General features: G+C 39.1%; 1 long non-coding RNA gene across 1 annotated transcript in view; it reads right to left on the reverse strand.

The window, feature by feature from the left end:
* Positions 1-8131: 8131 nt before the first annotated feature.
* LOC141541395 (uncharacterized) overlaps positions 8132-9047 on the reverse strand; it is a 68206-nt gene continuing 67290 nt past the window's right edge. The window contains exon 3 of the long non-coding RNA XR_012481770.1: positions 8132-9047. This exon is cut by the window's right edge and continues 264 nt beyond it. This is a non-coding gene — a long non-coding RNA (uncharacterized LOC141541395).

The following is a 9047-nucleotide window of genomic DNA, read 5'->3' on the forward strand; positions in this document are numbered from 1 at the left end:
TTCTCCAGCAGCGTCCTGGAGTCTGTTTCTCTCCACCATGTGGCTTAACATCACCACCGTCCCAACTAAGAGCACATTTCTTGCAGGTTTGGGGTATTGTTGCTGGTAGAAAATTGTTTAGCTATAACACAGGTCCTTACCCACACATTCTAACTCTTCTGCCCCCAGTTCATGTCTTTCCCCCTCTCCTCCTGAATCTGATTTCGGCTTAAATTAATTTTAACCTCTATTAGATGGTTGCTTTTGATCTGAGAGTAAGTCTCTTTCTTTGCGCCTCATCTAATATATCTTCATGGAAGCTGAGTTATCACAGTTGGGTTACATGGGTAAATATTCTCCTCCCTTCAATCTGTTCTTTTCCTTCACTGAAAAAAAAATATTCAATGTCTCTCCCCTCCATAACAATTTTCAAAACGTTCATCAGTCGCTTGTGGAATACAACAATACCTCACCTTCAACCCACTCACATCTTCTATGCTCTGTAAAGGTGAATTTAAACAACAATTAAAAGAATAAAAAAGTCACAGGATTAAATTTATAGGATTTATAGTTGGAGGGCATCTTAGAAGTCACATAGGTAAGTCCCATGTCTTTAGCAAGTCACATGTCTTTTCTCGCTAACACAAAGTCATTATTATCTGTATTTAGAGAAGTAGCATTTAGTAGTGAAAAGAACTCATGACTACCTGGGTTCTAGTCAAGTCAACAAATTTTTATTAAAAACCTGCTATGTATCAGGTACTGAACTAAGTACTAGCAATACAAAAAAAGGTTAAAAATGATCCCCACTCTCAAAGAGCTCACAGTGTAGTGGAGGGCATAGCAGGCAAATACTATATAAAAATAATATAAAATGGTAGTAGAATCAGAAGTAGTTACAGCTAAAGTTAGGTCCCCATAGTCACCATATACCAAATAATTTTTAAGTTCCAAAAAGAAAGAAATAAAAATCCTAATAAGGAAACTTTTATAGATAAGCTAGCAGAGAACCTATAGAAATAAGTAATACAAAAAGTGTTCCTAACATAATGAAAAGAAATACAGAGCAAAGGAAAACAAGGAGAAAGCTTAAAAAGAAGAAAATAATGTTGGTGGGGAAAAGTAGCTTCTCTCCCATATTCACCAAAGGAGAATATAAATACCAAAAGAACCTCCAGAAAAGCTGAGGTTACTAAGAGAATTAAAGGATGCTATTAATAAGTAAAAAAGAACTTTTAAAGATAAATAAGAAAATTGACAATATAGAGCAAAAAGTAGAAAGTCTTAATGAAATAGTAAAAAGGAGAACTGAAGACAAAATTGTTCAGAGATTAGGGAAATAAAAGTTTTCTTCAAGGTCTAAGCTTTATACTCCCTAAGCAGTGTATAAATAACTGAACTTAGCTCATGGTTATAAAGAATAATTAGTTAAAATAGCAAACTACCAAACATTTTCTTCTCACTGTGGGAGCTTCCTTGGAAGCAACAAATATGTGGGGTTGTGGCTTCAGTGGGATTTGTGGGGTTTGCCTGGTTTAGACACAAAAATTCTTGGCTATAGTTCAGCTAAGAGGAAGGTCTCTAGCATACTGAGTAGAGCCTTTATGGAAGATTCATGAGAAGACATGGACAAAAATCACATAGGATGAAAAAAGAATGCGTGGTTTGTAATCTGCATGGAAGGAGAGAGTACCCACATTGATGAGATCATACATCTAATGAAATCAGTATGAATATAGGATATTTATACTTCTTTATTGCCCCATGTCTTATTCATACCACCTTCATTTCTCTCACACTTTGGACTAATGGCCTGCCCTAATTCATATTATTTCACTGTTTGCTTTAGACCATATTGGATGAATGCAAGAGGTGGTTAACCACTTTTCTTTTAAAAGTAATATAGACAGCAGGAGAGAGGAGATCTACTTTTCAATGTAGTCCATTTAAACTCTAACGGTATTTATTCCAGCTCTTGCTAATAAAGCAGATCCCCAGAGCTTGGCCACATCTCTCCTTTAGGGTTTCAGGAACCCTGAGGAGTCAAGGATGATTCTCTAATGTTCTCATAATTAGCCAGCCTTAAGTAGCTTTTGCTAAGGTGTTACAGTAAGGATAATTAGTATAAAACATCTTCCCCAAAAGTTTGTGATCCATTCTCTCACAGGAAGGTAAGGAGTCCAGAGGAAAGCAAGCTTAGAGGACAAGGAGGCAGAAAGGTGACTCACACTTCCTAATTGTTGGAAATTCCATTCTCTCATTTGTGAGGTGCTCAAAAAGTTCTCCTTAAGCATGGTGAATCTGGATACAGTCTGTCCTTTGCTCCTGATACCTTGTTTTCATACTTCTGGGGAAACGATGCTTGATGCTGATGAAGATTTTGGAAGTTCCAAATCCTTCGGACTCTTTGAAGTTCAAAAGTCTTTCTCCAACCAAAATGGGGAAGGAGACCAGTCAAAGGCTAAAGACCTTTCCTCCATAAAATTTTTTTGCAAGAATTTAATTAGAAAAGCCATGTTGGTTCTAATTTCTGGGAAAAGATTTCATTTATCTAGCTTAATAATTTATAGATGGCTTTTGGGATTTGGCCAAATTATCTCAACCTATACAAGCATGACTCTTGTGCAGAATTATAGTTTGAAGGACTTTTCACAGTTAGTCTAGAGCCCATGCATAGATTATCTTGTCATTTACTTTAAATAGGGGTAGAGTGATTTGATTGAGTAAATATCAATCATCTCTACTATTACTTCTAATTATTGTTAAGCCCTTTTATTTCTTTTTACTGCAAGGAGATTGAGATAATTACTTTCCCCAGAACATCTGACTCTATTTAAATATGTTTGTGATTTCATTGACTTGATATTTGACTCTCATAATACATATCACAACCCATCTATGTCTGTATAACAGAGAGACGCTTGTACCTGTCCTCCTGCCAAGATGGCCACATGGACATGTACTCCACCTGGTAGATAGGGGCCTTAGTAACTTTCCCCAACACTGCAAGGTTACAAATAGAACCCTCTGGTTCTCTGCCATTGCCAGATGACATCTCTTCCCATCATTCATTTGTCTGATGACATCTTTTAGATTTACAAGCCATCAAATCTTACTTAGTCAATTTCTAGAGTGACTAATAATAATAATATCTTTCATTCCCAATACTTTAAGGATTACAGGGATGTTTTCACAACCGTTATCTCATTTGGTCCTCTTCAAGACAACCAACCAAGTTATTCTTGACCCATTTTACAGATGTGGAAAATGAACTTCAAAGAGTTAAATGACATGAAAGGTTTTACAACTTGCAAAAAGAACTGAGTCCAAATTTTGCCCCAGACACATATTAGTTTTGTGACTTTGGCAAAGTCACTTCATATCCTGTCACCCTCAGTTTCCCCAATTATCAAATGGGAATAATAGCACTTCCTTAATAGAGCATTTGTGAGAATTTAAAGAGATAATAAATGTAATATAAAACACATTGCAAATTTTAAAGTGATATGTAAATGTCAACTGCAATAATTATTGTAGAACAAAGTCTTCTGAAAGCAAATCCAATCTTCTTTCCATCATATCTTTCCACTAAAGTTCTGCTTTCTCAAAACAGCAGAGAGGCATTTGCCCTGAAGAGAACCCTATAGATTAAAAAGGGACAGTTCTTGAGGAACTAGCTGTATGGTTAGGTCCCTTGAGGATCCCAGGAGGGATAAGGGACTGTGTGGCTCTGGCTTCTATTCTTAGGCATGGTTTTCCCCTGATTCAAACCCTTTACTTCACACAGAATTCATTAAATATATAGGATCATAAGCCTGGAGATGAAGTTTGGAGTGTAAGCCCTACCAAAGGAAATTAAGGACTAAGAGGTGACATGTTCAAGGTCACACAGCTAATAAGCAGCAAAGCAGGGATTCAAATGCAGGTTCTCTGACCCCCAAATCCATCACATTTCCCACCACATCAAACTGTCTCCTTTAAGGTTGTTGGGTTAACTGCCCTCTTCCCCCAAAAAATTCCATGGAATAATGCTTCCTAAGAAAATGAACATGAAGATCCAGTCTGATTACATCCCAAATGCCATTTTCTGCTCTTTAAATGTTTAATAAAAGAAACACATTCACACATTCAAACACACAACCCACGATGCTGATATGTGTTCACATTGCACCAAACCCGTGCTATTTGCAGAGAACATTTACTTAACCTTATAGTGATGAGTCCCAAGGGATTTCATTTCTACAGATCCCAAAGGCTCCCCCCTTCTTCTCCCCCAACCCCAGCATTTCAGTAGAATCAATAAAGGGGTAGAGGGAGAAAGTGGGGGGGGGTGAGGAGAAGGGAGGAAAAGCTCATGCATAGTCATTGGCTTCGAGTAAAAATAACAACACTTAGCATTTACACAGCACTCTAATGATGATGAGCCCCTTTGAAGATATAGGTTAATCTCCTGGCACCCTGGTGAGTTGGGTCAGTATCGTTCCTTCCACTTAGCAGGTGAGGGAATGGAGCAGTGAAAGGTTAATTGATTTGTTTAAATCAGTGTTGCAAGTTGGTAGGATTGAGGAGTAAATACTCAAGAACTGCTGTTCTCTGCCCCTGTCTCTCATTTCACGGCTTTATTGCCTCTACTTGTTCTCTCTGTGTGTTGTGTTGTGCCCACAAAATGCCCAAGAAAAAGCATGCATGGAGATTCAGGTTCATCATGAAAGCCATTCCTCCAGCACCCTATGGCAGAAGGCAGCAGAGTGTGAGGGAAATACCCCGGCTTTAGAGGCAAAGAAGCAGCATCCATAGAGGGCAGCTAGGTCACCCAGTGGGTGAAATACTGAATCTATAATCAGAAAGACTTAACTTCCTGAGTTCAAATCTAGTTGTGTGACCTTGGAAAAGTCACTTAAACTTAATTTTCTTCATCTATAAAATTTAGTGAAGGGAACCATTCCAGTATTTCTGCCAAGAAATCCCCAAATGGGATCATGAAGAGCTGGACCCAACCAAAAAATAAAGATGATCTCTAGTTTTAAAGTAGAGCAGGGAGAAGTTTCATATATTCCTAGACTCAGGAAGCTCTGAATTCAAATTCAATCATGTGACCCAGCAAGTCACTTATCCTTTCTCAATTTTAGTTTCTTCATCTATAAAATGAGGAATATAGCACCCACCTCACAGAATTGTAGATGAGCAACAAAAGTAACATGTAAAATGTATTTGCAACTTTAAAATGTTATGTAAATGCTAGCTATTGTTATTCTGTCCAGCTCTACATCCTATGAGATAAAATTTTAATGTGCCTAGTTCTCTTACACTGACCTTGCTGTTATTGTTGTTTGGTGTTTATCCTTCATTCTCTAAGAAGCCCATGATACCAGAGAGGGGTACATGACATGCAAGTGAATTGGATTTAAATCAGGGAGGACTGTGCAAGGTCACCTGCCTTACTTTCCCCTCCAGGGCCATCTGGGTCCTCTGGCAAGAAAAAGATCAGGACGACTGGAGATGGCCCACACTATGGAACAGGAACTATTGTAGTCTTCATCTGCTGAATGGGCTTGGGGTCCATGGCAAGAGAAACACTAAGAAATAACTGAAGAAAAAAATTAGGCTGCCTGAGTTGAAAGATTGGACTAGTGAGAAAGCTTGTCCCTGGGAAATGGGACTAGGTATCTGTAACAGCATTTCCCCTTCCCCCCTTCTCCAAACATTTGAAATCATAATTGTTTAGTGGCGCTGAATAGCTTCCACTTCTTACTCCCATCCTCCCTGTTGACAAGTATAGGTCATTTAAGAAACATTCTTCGTGTATTATATAAGTGATTTGTATGATGCAATGAGCTCTTTGAAAGGGAGCATGCTGCAGAAATGAAATAATATCTAAGGGATAAATACAGGTGTATTAAAAGGGCCCACACATTAAATGTAAACCTCCTATACGCAATAAAAAGGGCTACAAATTCCTATCTTCTTTTATGTGGTTTATCTTCAGAAGAAAGTACTGGTAGATTCCTAATAATTAGATGCAAGATGGAAGTTAGGAGGAGGGAAAAGGGAAATTAGGGAAATGTAATTGTATGCAGACAAGTTAGGGATGAAGGAATGATGGAAGAACATAAGACAATGAAGAATGTGCTCCTTAGGAAAGTGAATAGAGTACTAGATTGAGTCAGAAGGGTCACATTTACTAGCTGTTAAGTAAAGTAAATCACTTACTTTCTCTGAGCTTCTGTTTCTTTAACTAAATGGGGACAATAATAACTATATGTAACACACACAGAGAGAGAATCACTCCCCCAAGTGGCATTTATGTGGCAGGTGGGTACCCAGAGGACCACTGATTTCTAATCCCCTCAAGGTTGTATGGATAACCCTAAAGAGCTGGGGTTTCTAGTATTGTATCCTTGAATCCCCTCACTCAGTTCTGGCTCAACAACTCTTGAGTCATCCATCCTCTTCCCCAAACGGTCAGCTTAAACAGTTTTGTCACCACATAGTATCAACCCCTCTGCTACTCATGGCCAGAAATCCCCTCCCCAAAATTTCCCTAAAGAATAATGGCACGTAGTTCAAAGACTATCCTTCCTCCCCACTATTGGCCTGTCTATCCATGCTACATGTACTATAATGACCTCACAGGGTTGTTCAGAGGCTCAAATGGGATAATATATGTAAAGTATTTTGAAAATATTAAAGCACTGTATGAATGCCAGTTGTAATTATTATCTTTAAAAGGAAAAGGTTGGAACAGATCATCTCTACAATCCCTTCCAGCCCTAAATCCTATGATCCCCCTTCTCAAAGATGGCCCCTGCAGAGGTGAGATTAGGTACTAATTTGCATCGTCAGCCTAAAGCTTTCTTTACCATAAGCTCCTCTCTTACCAAAGCACAAGGCCTAGGGTAGCAATCCTAGCAAAGTTGACCCCACTCTGTTATGAGTAAAATTCTAAGAACCAGTGGTTGGCTGGAGATAAATGCTGCCCAAATTTCCTGCAGCAAAATGGCTATAGGGATTTATGGCATTCATCTCATAATAAAGGAAAAGCCCAGAGCCTAATGCTAGTCTCTGTAGATCAGGAGAACTGGAACATCATTTCAAGTGCTTTGCTTCTCTCTCTTAACTAAGATTGTGATTTTACAGGTCCAGCATAGTAAACATTTGAGTATCTGCAGAGGCTTCTCACTGACATCCTCCTCTGATGCCTTTTCTGAGGATGATGGTGTGACCCTGGACTCCTGAAGACTCTGACAGCAGAATTCATAAGCTCTGATGTGTTCTACCTACCTGAGGGACTAGTAACTGCCTGTGTTGCCTCAGGAACAACCTTGTCGTGTTCCAAGGGAAACAATACCAGGTGGTTGCAGAAGGTGATGATTTTTTTTCTTTTTTTTTTCCTTTTTTATTATTTACATCAAAGGTCCCTCAAGGTCTCTCCCTCTGATTAGCTGGTTGTTCTCAGAACCTCCATTTTCAGAAGGATTCCTAAACCTATTGGGTTATCTTCTTCCTCTCTAGACTGCACTCCTGGCTCATTTCCACAGTGTTTTCTCTACCACATCACAGAAACCTCTTCACTCTGGAAGCTCATTCCATCCTGGACTAAGTACCTATTGCTCCCTAGGTCCCTTCCTCCTTGTCTGATTCCTCCCAGAACCCCCATTTTGAGGAGGCTCAGCCTTTACTATCAGTCTTTCTTCTTCCGGTTGCACTGCTTACTTTCCCACTTATTCCTAAGACATCCATTCCCCACTATGGATAGAAAAGTCAAGAAGACTTCAGATATTTATGGTCTGGGAAATCCTAGATAAGTCACTTAAAATAAATAAATCTGCCTCAGTTTCCTTATCTATAAAACGGTGGTGATGATAATAGCATCTATTTCAAAAGATTACTGTGAGATCAGATAGATATTTGTAAAGTGCTGAGCACTGTGTCTGGTACCATAGTCACTTAATCAATGCTTGTTTAGTTCCTCCCCATTTGCTTACTTTTATGTGTTGTCTTCTCACATTAGAATATAAGTTATTACAGAGTGGGGAATTATTTTTTCTTCTCGTATTCCTAGTACTCAGAACCATATCTGTAATGCATTTAATAATACAGTGAGTAAATGCAATAAAAATAAACTGAGGTACATAATCCAAGCATACTCGGTTTATTAACGATGATGTGTAGCACTGTTAACAAAGCAGCTCAGTAAATCGATGACCCCAATGAGAAGGGGGAGCCCTCTTTATGGATACACAGGAAAGGAAAGGATCTGGTTAGTTGGGGAACTTTACAATCGGCTACACTGGGGAAAGTGGGTTGGTATTCAGGTATAGTTAATGATGTCCCTCTCTGACAATTAAAGAATGTTAAATGTTTTATGGGACTCATCTGCTTCTTGGAATCTTTGTTAGGGGACAAGAACCACCAGTTTAGTTGTCCCCTTGGGAGAGATCAAACCTCCCCTCATTGCACAAGGACAGGTAAGGACAATCAACTTGTCTTTTGGATGGATGGCACCAGGTTAAGCTAGTTGGGGCTTATAAACAAACAGATGTTCTAAGTGCTAACTGCTAACTAATAGCAACATTCCCTTCCAGTCATACCTATGACTTATTCATAGGGACTATTGCATTCTCAAACTTAACTCTGGAACTGAGAGATGGGGCTTGACGACATGGAAAACAGGGTCAATTATAGAATAGAATCAACTATTAAATGAGTATTTTAGTTTCTTCAATAAATGTGTCATGTCTTGTCTTGTTGACAATACATCCTTCTCCCCTCTGACCTTTAGAGTTATCCTGAGAAAAGAAAGGGAGAAAAAGAAATGCAGCAAAACTATCCATCACATTAGCCAAGCATGATATTTATAATGTTTCACACCCATAGTCTTCCCTGCAAAGAAGCTCCATTACTAACTAAGACTGTGACCGTGGGCAAATCACTGATCCTCTCAGTCTCAGTTACTTCATAGGGGGGGAGGATGTTCAGGAAGGCCTAGCATCTCTGGAGGGATGGCTCGCTGAGCCTTTTCAGGGATGCTCATCCACCTTTGGTGTCCACCTTCACCCAGCTCTCAC

The sequence above is a fragment of the Sminthopsis crassicaudata genome, chromosome 4, assembly GCF_048593235.1.
Source record: "Sminthopsis crassicaudata isolate SCR6 chromosome 4, ASM4859323v1, whole genome shotgun sequence".
In the NCBI taxonomy this organism is placed as follows: Eukaryota; Metazoa; Chordata; class Mammalia; order Dasyuromorphia; family Dasyuridae; genus Sminthopsis; species Sminthopsis crassicaudata.